This window comes from Triticum dicoccoides, chromosome 6A (genome assembly GCF_002162155.2).
Source record: "Triticum dicoccoides isolate Atlit2015 ecotype Zavitan chromosome 6A, WEW_v2.0, whole genome shotgun sequence".
In the NCBI taxonomy this organism is placed as follows: domain Eukaryota; kingdom Viridiplantae; phylum Streptophyta; class Magnoliopsida; order Poales; family Poaceae; genus Triticum; species Triticum dicoccoides.
Genome location: NC_041390.1, coordinates 246,506,743 through 246,518,077, shown reverse-complemented (window position 1 = coordinate 246,518,077; position 11,335 = coordinate 246,506,743).

Here is an 11,335-nt window from a genome sequence, read left to right as displayed (position 1 = left end):
TGGCTCACGCTGCAGCTTGGTGGCAGAGCGGCTCCATTGCAGCTCAAAGGCACTGCTGTTGGGAAACATAGCATGCAATTTCAAAAAAATTCCTACGCTTACGCAAGATCTATCTAGGAGATGCATAGCAACAAGAGGGAAGAGAGTATGTCTACATACCCTCGTAGACCGAAAGCGGAAGCGTTTGACAACGCGGTTGATGTAGTCGAACTTCTTCTCGTTCCGACCGATCAAGCACCGAACGTACGGCACCTCCGAGTTTTGCACACGTTCAGCTCAATGACGTCCCTCGAACTCTTGATCCAGCAAAGTGTCGAGGGAGAGTTCCGTCAGCACGACGGCGTGGTGAAGGTGATGTTGAAGTGATCCGCGCAGGGCTTCGCCTAAGCACTACGAAGATATGACCGGAGGCGTAAACTGTGGAGGGGGACGCCGCACACGGCTAATAATAGTTGGTGTATGTTCTAGGCGCCTCCCTCCTCATATATATAGGTGGGAGGGAGAGGGAGCAGCCAAGGGGGACGCCCCAAGTAGGAGGAATCCTACTTGGAGTCCCTCCCAAGCCGCGTGCCCCCCTACCATATATAACCGAGGTGGAAGGAAATAGGGGGGAGGGAAGGAAGTAGGAATCCTAATCCACACTTTCCTTGCCCTCCCCTCTTTCCTTCTCCTCATCATAGAGCTGGCCTCTATAGGGGCGCACCACGGCTGGTGTGTTCCCTCACTTGGCCCATAAGGCCCATATCTTTGCCGGGGGTGACCGAAACTCCTTTTCGGTGACCCGATAAGTACCCGGTACCCTCCAGAACACTTCCGGTGTCCGAATACCATCGTCCTATATATCAATCTTTACCTCTTGACCATTTAGAGACTCCTCGTCATGTCCGTGATCTCATCCGAGACTCCGAACAAAATTCGGTCACCAAATCACATAACTCATATAATACTAAATCATCATCGAACGTTAAGCTTGCGGACCCTACAGGTTCGAGAACTATGTAGACATGGCCGAGACACCTCTCCGGTCAATAACCAATAGCGGAACCTGGATGCTTATATTGGCTCCTACATATTCTATGAAGATCTTTATCGTTCGAACCGTTATGACAACATACGTAATTCCCTTTGTGTTACTTGCTCGAGATTCGATTGTCGGTATCTTCATACCTAGTCAATCTCGTTACCGACAAGTCTCTTTACTCGTACTGTAATACATCACCTCATGACTAACTCCTTAGTCATTTGCTTGCAAGCTTATGATGTGTATTACCGAGAGGGCCCAGAGATACCACTCCGATACTTGGAGTGACAAATCCTAATCTCGATCTATGCCAACCCAACAAACACCTTCGGAGATACCTGTAGAGCATCTTTATAATCACCCAGTTACGTTGTGACGTTTGATAGCACATAAGGTATTCCTTCGGTATTCGGGAGTTGCATAATCTCATGGTTGAAGGAATATGTATTTGACATGAACAAAGCAATAGCAATAAAACTGAACGATCAACATGCTAAGCTAACGGATGGGTCTTGTACATCACATCATTCTCCTAATGATGTGATCCCGTTCATCAAATGACAACACATGTCTATGGTTAGGAAACTTAACCATCTTTGATTAACGAGCTAGTCTAGTAGAGGCTTACTAGGGACATGGTGTTTTGTCTATGTATTCACACATGTATCAAGTTTTCGTTTAATACAATTCTAGCATGAATAATAAACATTTATCATGATATAAAATAACAAATTTATTATTGCCTCTAGGGCATATTTCCTTCAACTGCAGCTCCATCTGCATCTTGGCGGCCCGGCAGCTCAGAGGCGCAGCAGCTCCATCTGCATCTTAGTGGCCCGGCAGCTTTCGCTGCAGCTTGGAGCTGCGGAATCGGCAAATGGGGTCACCTTTGCTCGTACCGGCGAGAAAAATCCTTGTAGTTACCACTCTCGCTCCCTGAAGCTGGCGACTTTCCATGGCAAGGAAGGCTCCAGCAAGACCACAACAGCCGCCGTTGCTGCTCACGTACACACTAACCTCCTTTAGTGTTTGATGAATCTATATAATTTTTTGTGAGCTCATTAGCTGGATCTCCACCGGTACTTGTGACCCTCGCCACTGCAAAATCCCAACTTAGTTCACCCCGGCAACCTTAGCTTATGGAAGCCATCATCAAGGATGGGGACCTGGGCCTGGATAATACCTAACTAATCTATGATGAAAGAAAAGAAATGAAAATCAAATACACGTCATCATAAGCTTAAATTTATCAAGAAAAACACATTTATAGAATTTCTAATTAGCTCAATTTATAGTAGAAAATAAAAATAAATCACATGTTCAATGAATGAAGAGGGCTCAAGACCTCGAACCAGATGTGAAAACCCAGAGTCAGATAAATTCTAATTGTACACCTATTTATAGGTGTCCCAAAATAACTGTCGGTGAGTACTAATTTTGACACTTATCTCATGCATTTTTATGTTCCCTAAATCAAAGAAGAAATAATGCAGGAAGTACGTAAAGTCCGGCTGGTCAAGTCTCAAGTGACAACCGCTATGTGGGAAGAATTAGACTCTGTTGCTAGTTAGTACGTACAATCTATTCATGCTAACAACATTTGCTATTAGACTCTTAAACCACACTTAATGTTTATATTTCCTAAATTATAATAGTGACCTCGGTATAGCAGAAAACAAACACGCGTGTAGCTAGCTTAATTACCTCACAAAGCTATTAGCAAGGTAGTAGTAAAATCTTGAGCTCCTTCTGGTTCTTGCTCTGTTTCCACTTGAGCAATCCCTCCCCGCCTCTCAAATCTTCACTGATGCCTGCAAAAAGCATGAACATGGGACTGCATTCAGATAGCCAAATAAACAAATAGTCTAACCAAGTCATTCACTATAACCAACAATTGCCTTCCTAAAACACAACTTGGAATTCTCTAGATAGCCTTGTTTCAAAAGAGAAACTGAACAACCATCGGATGGCAGAGGCGCCAAAATAGCTCAAATGATGCAGCCATAGGCCAATTTCCAGGCATTATTATGTCACATACTTGTATAGTTGTACTTTCCAAAGCACCTACAATGAAAAGTTAGAAAACAAAATTTGTCCTTCATCATGCAAGTACCGAGAAGGCACTTCCTTGATGAGTGACCTTACTAAAGTACCAAAAAATCAAAACAAAATGCTAATTTCAAGAGGGGAAGTAGACACAAGTAACTTTCAGATATTGGTGTCATTTAATATCAATACTGGAAGACGCTTATCAGTAACTATATATAGTTATTATTCCATTCACACATGTTTCTTGCCTCCTGATCATGGTATTGTAAAGGGGAATAAAGAGTCATGTTCTAGGAAAAAAGTAATAGAACTATATGTCGTGGTTTTGTCACGGTAGATGTCCTAGTGTGAGGACTTCGTCGTGAGGCCAACGCATCTAAGTGGTAGCTTGAACGAGACGAGAAACACGAGATTTTACCCGGGTCCGGCCCCTCACAATGGAGGTAAAAGCCTATATCCTGCTTGATTGATATTGATGATGATGATGATCTTGGTTAGAAGGGTGGTGTTTCGCTACCTCTATCTCGAGAGCATATACTTTGATCTTGTCTAAGACTTATTTGTCTATCTAAACTTGTCCCTCTTGGGGTGCCCTGCCCCTCCTTATAAGTTGAAGGGGAGGGTTACATGTGGAGTCTTAGTAGGATTAGGACTATTCTATTACAAGTGGAATCCTAGTCTTGCTTCCCTTGTCAGGGAAATATTCCTTATGCCTTTCCTCTAAGCCGACCCACTATAACATGAGTTGGCCTTCCCATGAGCCGCCTTTTGGGCCGTTGGGTCTTGTTGTTCGTCTGACCCGCCTGCCGGGTCACTAGTGAGTCGCCAAGTCCGGCCGGGTCACCAGTGAGTCGCCCAGTCCGGCCGGGTCACTAGTGAGTCGCCAAGTTCTGGCTGGGTCATCCATCAGTCCGGGTTACAGAATGGGGTATGTCCTCGGCATTAGCCCCCAATTTAATTTGGATTTATCAATGTTAAACTGATCCTGCACAATAAACACAAGAACAAATTTGATAGGTTGTGCTCCGGGTTAAAAAGTTCTTCTAAGCCGGCACCTGATCATCCTTAAGTCCTTGTCATTTCCTTCTGTAAAATATACCCGACCGAGTCAAACTTTGCCAATACAAAAATCCATGCACTTCTTCTGAAAAGTCCGGGTCAATAGGCCAGCTCCAAAATCAATTTGCTGACATTGGTTTCTCGCAAAAAAATATTGTGAAGAATAATCCATTTGATTCGGCTTCCAATGCTCTGGATTGCCAAAAAAATTGGTCTTAAGATATTCATCTGGCTTTCAGCCGGCTTAAGGATGTAGAGCTTCCTGAGTTACGATTGCCAAAATTGTAGGGTTATAAAACTGAAGATACCGGGTCATGATTGTTGCTGACACCGGATTATGCCTTGTGATGACTTGGTGCTTGCTTTTGTAAATATAACTCTCAATCGTCGAGTCGTCTCTTCGAGCCTTTCTATGAATAGCTTGGAGGAGATAATCTTTGCAAATTCCTCCACTAAAAATATGATACTTGGTTTGCTCAAAACTGAGAAGTTGAAGACATACCTTCCTTATACCCATATTACGTGTAGCCCCCAAGTCTTAAGAGGGGAACACAGTGATAGCTTAAGACTTGCTTTAATATAAATGTTTTGCAACTCTGGAGAAATCCGGGTTGTTCGTCTGAGTCAACATTCATAAACATAATATTTTGTACTTCACATGTGTAGCCCCCAAGTGTCGGGTTGTCTTGCCTACAACAACATGGGACTTGTAACTGTCTTATACTTATAAAACTTCAGCTAGTGTAGCCCCTAAGGGTTGGGTCATTATGCAATAATGAGCAGGGACTTTTGTAGATATGATTATATAGACTTGAGGAGCAATGTGTAGCCCCCAAGGGCCGGCTCAGTAAGATAACACTAGGCTGGAACATAGAAAATGATGAAAGGCCGGCTCATCTCCTTGAGATAACTGGGTTTGTTGACAATATGATGATTTGAAAAGCAACTTGCATTAGCCCCCAAGTGTCGTGGTGCATTCTTGCAGTGACATGGGACTTGCATACTTTATGTAATCTTGATTTGAATAATGTAGCCCCCAAGTGCCGGGTGGTATGCCTGCAGCGACTCGGGACTATTCCTTTCATTGTAGAATAAAATCATATCCACTGTCTGGATGATGTTACTGAATCCTTTGCATATCAATATTGAACTATGCTCCTTGCTGTAAGCCGGTATTTTTGGACGAGGGAATAATAGCCATTTCTCTGAATCATCTTTGAAAACCTCAATCATCCAATATTGGTTATGATAACCATAATAAAAAGCCAGCCATGTTGGCTATTTAAGTTTTGAATAATATAACCCGGTTTGAAAACCGATTCCTGCAATATAAACCAGTATATCCATGCATATATGATGCATACTATGATGATGCAAATGATGATGAAATGTATGATGTTGTATATGTATGATAACAGAGTATGAAAATGTCGTCTTCCAAGGAATGACTATTGGATTCAGGGCTCCGTAGACCCAAGAAGGTTCGAACTCTGGGGCATGTACGAAGATCTCAACCTCCCAAGACTTGAGACCATCGCCCCATAGCCTAGCCTAGCCGGATTCGTATGAATAAGGAAGAAGATGAACACGGTAGTTTACCCAGGTTCGGGCCACCTTGCGGTGTAAGACCCTACTCCTGCTTTGTGGTGGATTGGCCTCACGAGGGGCAGAGGATGAACAAGTACAATGGATAAACAACCTCACGAGGGCTATGGTGGTGAGAGTGGAAAGGTTGGATCCCGAACCCCTTCTACGGTGGTGGCTAACCTATACTTATAGTGGCCATGGTCCTCTTCCCTTGAGACTTAGGCGGGAAGGGATCCCACAACGACCAATTTGAAAGGGGACAAGTAGTACATCTAATCCTGACGAAAGGTGGTCTTTGCCTGCAAAGCTTCTGGTCGTGACGTAGCGGTGGGCGCGGTGATGATGTCCGTCCTGCTGAGCCTGTGGTCTTGGTCTTGTAGCACTAGAATGGAAACCTTTGGGAGATTCCTTGGGAACCCACGCCTGTCCTTGCCTCCTTAGCACCAAAGAGGAAACTGCCTCCTCTGCGCCCGCGTCATCGTAGCCTCGTGAGGTTGGGTACCTTCATAGAAATCTCTGCTCCTCGGGAGGCCGCCTGGGGAGGCCGCTCCCTTGGGAGGTCTTGGTGTCGTCCGCCTCGCGAGGCCAGGGCCCTCGTGAGGGTGTTGTCTTGCCAGTCTTATAGATGGGCCATACCAGGCCGTCGAGGGAGCCATGCCATGGGTCACAGGCAGGCAACTCTGGGTACACTAGTTCCCATAACGCTGATAGTAGCCCCCGGGCCCAAGGTGCGCTCGGGTTGGCTTCGAGGGGAAGCCAAGGGGCAAGGGTGAAGCGCCGCACGCCCCAATCGCCTGCGGGCCAGGCTGACATGTGGCGCTTGACAGCACGTGGACGCCTCCACTTCCCCATGTCTCCTCGGCAACCGTCCAGACTGACAAAAGGCTGGCGCACACCGCCGAGCCATCATTGCTCCTTCTCGCCCAGCCTTAGATCCCCTTTCTTCTACCAAGGACCTCTCCAGATCCAATCGCACTCGGGCTTCCCCCTTTCCTTGTACTACTCTGGCGCCGGCAACTTCGCAGATGACTCCCAAGAAGTCGAAGCCCGCCACGCAAGCCGCAAGCTCTTCCTCCTCCCCTGCGCTAGCACTCAATGCGTCCTCCATTATCGAGGAGGGGCACCTCGACCTCGTGCTCCCGCATATGGCGAGCGACGAGAATGAGTGGAAGGAGACCATGATCTGGGCCGGCTCCGCCGAGCAGCGGACCCTGGCGCAGACGGTTTACTCCTTCTTCCTCCACAACATATTCGCGGGGCTCGTCCTCCCTCCCTTTCCGAGTTCTTCATCGCCGTCCTCAACCACTACCAGATCCATGCCCTACATTTTCAACCCAACTCCATCCTCCTCTTGTCCATCTTTGCCTTCTACTATGAGGCCTTCGTGGGCGTGAGGCCCTCCGTGCTACTCCTCCGACACTTCTTCTGCCTGCGGATGCACGATCAGACACAATGCTCCGTTTGCGTGTCCTTCATTGAGGTCCACAAGAACAACGTGCTCATGAGGGACATGAAGAAGGTTGAAGGCTTTCGGCGCTGCTGGGTCTTCACGGACACCAAGGGCCTCAACAAGCGAATGGAGCTGCCGACTGCGCTGCCTGAACGACTCGAGAGGTGGAGCCATGAGAAGTTATCTGACCCTCGGGCGGCACCTGTCCTGAGGAAGATGACCTCAGACATGGATGCCAAGGCGCTGGCGGGGCATGCTCGTGAAGGAGTTCCTGACGCAGTGCCTGGCTCCGCTCCAGTCGCACACACGCCCCGTGTGGGACTTCTGGGCGCAGCGGAGGACATTGGGCTGCGTTCGGAGAGCTTGACAAGGCCATGGACATCCTGCTCGACGGTGAGCCGGGGGACCTTCTAGAGGCTACGTCCCACTGTACCTCCATGCTGACAGGGAGGTGTTGATCACCACCATGCCCATCTTCAACGAGTTGGGGCTCGCATCGCCTGAACACCCCAACTCCCCGGTGCTAGTGTCCTCTGGCGATAGTGCCGGCGAAGAGGGCGAGGAGGACTCGGAGGCAACCGAGGATGATGTGGCAGAGATCTCCCCCCATCATAGAGTGAGCTCCTCCGTAGCTTCACAGACGATGCCGACGCCGACGAGCCTCCGGCCGTGGAATCCCCATGCTCCACCGGGGTCCTCTCGCCGCCCAGTGAAGGTCAGGCTAGGCGACCGCGAAGAAGAGTGGGGGGCATCCCCTCCGAGGGGCACCCCTCTCACCGCCGGAGCAGGCGCGGTCTTGCAGGTCATGGCCCCCTAGGCTCCCCAAGCGCGACTAGGGCCACACAAATGAATAGTAGGGGTGCCCCAGCCTCGTCCAAGAAGGAGAAGAAGAGGACGTGGATCGATCCTGACGGGTAAGTACCTTACCTTGCTTTTTGTTTAGCATAGATTAGCACCGTGCCCATAACGGTCCCCTCCCGATGACCAGTCTAGGCGTCGTGGTGAAGAAGAGGAAGGAGGGAGCTGGGACTCAGGAGGCGCCACCTCTGGCCGCAGCCGTAACGACCCCAACACGGGTGGAGGAGGCAGTCCCTCGTCCCCTTGCGATGAAGCGGGCCCCTCAGGACATGGTGATGCAGCCTCAGGAGGAGCCAGCCCCCGCGGGCCAGCAGGCTACGGAGTCATACGCCCTTGTCGTGCCTGAGGGGAGCTTGGAGCCTCCGGTTCCCCAAGCCGTCCATGCCACCGCTTCCCTGGTGGTGACGCTGGCCGGCGCGCCGGTGCCGCCTCCTCCCCAGGCCCTTGCGCCTTGGATGAAGCCTACGCTGCACTCGGTCAGCTCTGAGCCGACCTCCAAGATGCCGACATGTATCTCGTGAGGGAGCGCCTGGGGCTTATCTCAGGGTGGCTCATGTTGGGGATCGTAGTAATAATTAAAAATTTTCCTATGTGTCACCAAGATCAATCTAGGATATGCTAGCAATGAAAGAGAGAGAGGGAGTGCATCTTCATACCCTTGAAGATCGCTAAGCGTAAGCGTTACAAGAACGCGGTTGATGGAGTCATACTCGCGGCGGTTCAAATTGCGAAAGATCCGATTTAGCGCCGAAGGACGGTGCCTCCGCGTTCAACACACGTACAGCCCGGGGACGTATCCTCCTTATTGATCCAGCAAGGGGAGAGGAGAAGTTGAGGGAGAACTCCAGCAGCACGACGGCGTGGTGATGGAGGAGGTCGTGGTTCTCCGGTAGGGCTTCGCCAAGCACTACGGAAGAGGAGGAGGAGTTGGAGAGGGGGAGGGCTGCGCTAGGGGGAAGGGTATGGCTGCCCTCCCACCCCCTTACTATATATAGGGGGAAGGGGAGAGGGGGAGGCGCCCTAGGGATTCCCCTAGGGGGCGGCGGCTAGGGCAGATTGGATCTCCCTAGGGAAACCCTAGGGAGACTTGCCCCCCAAGCCAAGCAGGTGGAGGCTTGCCTCCCAAGCCAGGTGGAGGCGCCCCACCTCCCCAAGTAACATGGGAAAAGGGTGTGGGGTGCAAAACCCCTTAGTGGGCTGGTTTGCCCCCTCCCCTTGGCCCATGAGGCCCTGCAACACTTGTCGGGGCTCCCGAAACACCTTTCGGTCATGCTGGCCATAGCCTGGTAGCCCCGGAACACTTCCGGACTCCAATACCCTTCGTCCAATATATTGATCTTCACCTCCAGACCATTCCGGCACTCCTCGTGACGTCCAGGATCTCATCCGGGATTCTGAACTACCTTCGGTAACCACATACTATTCCCGTTAGAACTCTAGCGTCACCGAACCTTAAGTGTGTAGACCTACAGGTTCAGGAACCATGCAGACATGACCGAGACACCTCTCCAGCCAATAACCAATAGCGGGATCTGGATACCCATATTGGCTCCCACATGTTCCACGATGATCTCATCGGATGAACCACGATGTCGGGGATTCAATCAATCCCGTATACAATTCCCTTTGTCTATTAGTATGTTACTTGCCCGAGATTCGATCGTGAGTATCCCCATACGTTGTTCAATCTCGTTACCGGCAAGTCTCTTTACTCGTTCCGCAATGCATGATCCCGTGACTAACTCTTTAGTCAAACTAAGCTCATTATGATGATGCATTACCGAGTGGGCCCAGAGATACCTCTCCGTCATACGGAGTGACAAATCCCAGTCTCGATTCGTGCCAACCCAACAGACACTTTCGGAGATACCTGTAGTGCACCTTTATAGTCACCCAGTTACGTTGTGACGTTTGACACACCCAAAGCATTCCTATAGTATCCGGGAGTTTCACAATTCCATGGTCTAAGGAAACGATACTCGACATTAGAAAAGCTCTAGAGAACGAACTACACGATCTTGTGCTATGCTTAGGATTAGGTCTTGTCCATCACATCATTCTCCTAATGATGCGATCCCGTTATCAATGACATCCAATGTCCATGGTCAGGAAACCATGACCATCTATTGATCAACGAGCTAGTCAACTAGAGGCTTACTAGGGATATATTATGATCTATGTATTCACACATGTATTACGGTTTCCGGTTAATACAATTATGGCATGAATAGTAGACAATTATCATGAACACGGAAATATAATAATAACCACTTTATTATTGCCTTTAGGGCATATTTCCAACAGTCTCCCACTTGCACTAGAGTCAATAATCTATTTACATTGTGATGAATCGAACACCCATAGAGTTATGGTGTTGATCATGTTTTGCTCTTGGAAGAGGTTTAGTCAACGGATCTGCGACATTCAGATCCGTATGCACTTTACAAATATCTATGTCTCCATCATGAATATATTCACGAATGGAGTTGAAGTGACGCTTGATATGCCTGGTCTTCTTGTGAAACCTGGGCTCCTTGGCAAGGGCAATAGCTCCAGTGTTGTCATAGAAGAGAGTCATCAGGCCCGACACATTGGGAATAACTCCTAGGTCGGTGATGAACCCCTTCATCCAAACTGCTTCCTGTGCTGCCTCTGAGGCTGCTATGTACTCCGCTTCACATGTAGATCCCGCCACGATGCTTTGCTTGCAACTGCACCAGCTGACTGCCCCACCATTCAAAATGTACACATATCCGGTTTGTGACTTGGAGTCATCCAGATCTGTGTCAAAGCTAGCATCGACGTAACCCTTTACGACGAGCTCTTCGTCACCTCCATAAACGAGAAACATATCCTTAGTCCTTCTCAGGTACTTTAGGATATTCTTGACCGCTGTCCAGTGTTCCATGCCGGGATTACTTTGGTACCTCCCTACCAAACTTACGGCAAGGTTCACATCAAGTCTGGTACACAACATGGCATACATAATAGACCCTATGGCTGAGGCATAGGGGATGACACTCATATTTTCTCTATCTTCTGCCGAGGTCGGGCATTGAGCCGTGCTCAATCTCACACCTTGCAATGCAGGCAAGAACCCCTTCTTGGACTGATCCATATTGAACTTCTTCAATATTTTGTCAAGGTATGTGCTTTGCGAAAGACCAATGAGGCGTCTCGATCTATCTCTATAGATCTTGATGCCTAATATGTAAGCAGCTTCTCCAAGGTCCTTCATTGAAAAACACTTATTCAAGTAGGCCTTTATGCTTTCCAAAAGTTCTATATCATTTCTCATCAAAAGTATATCA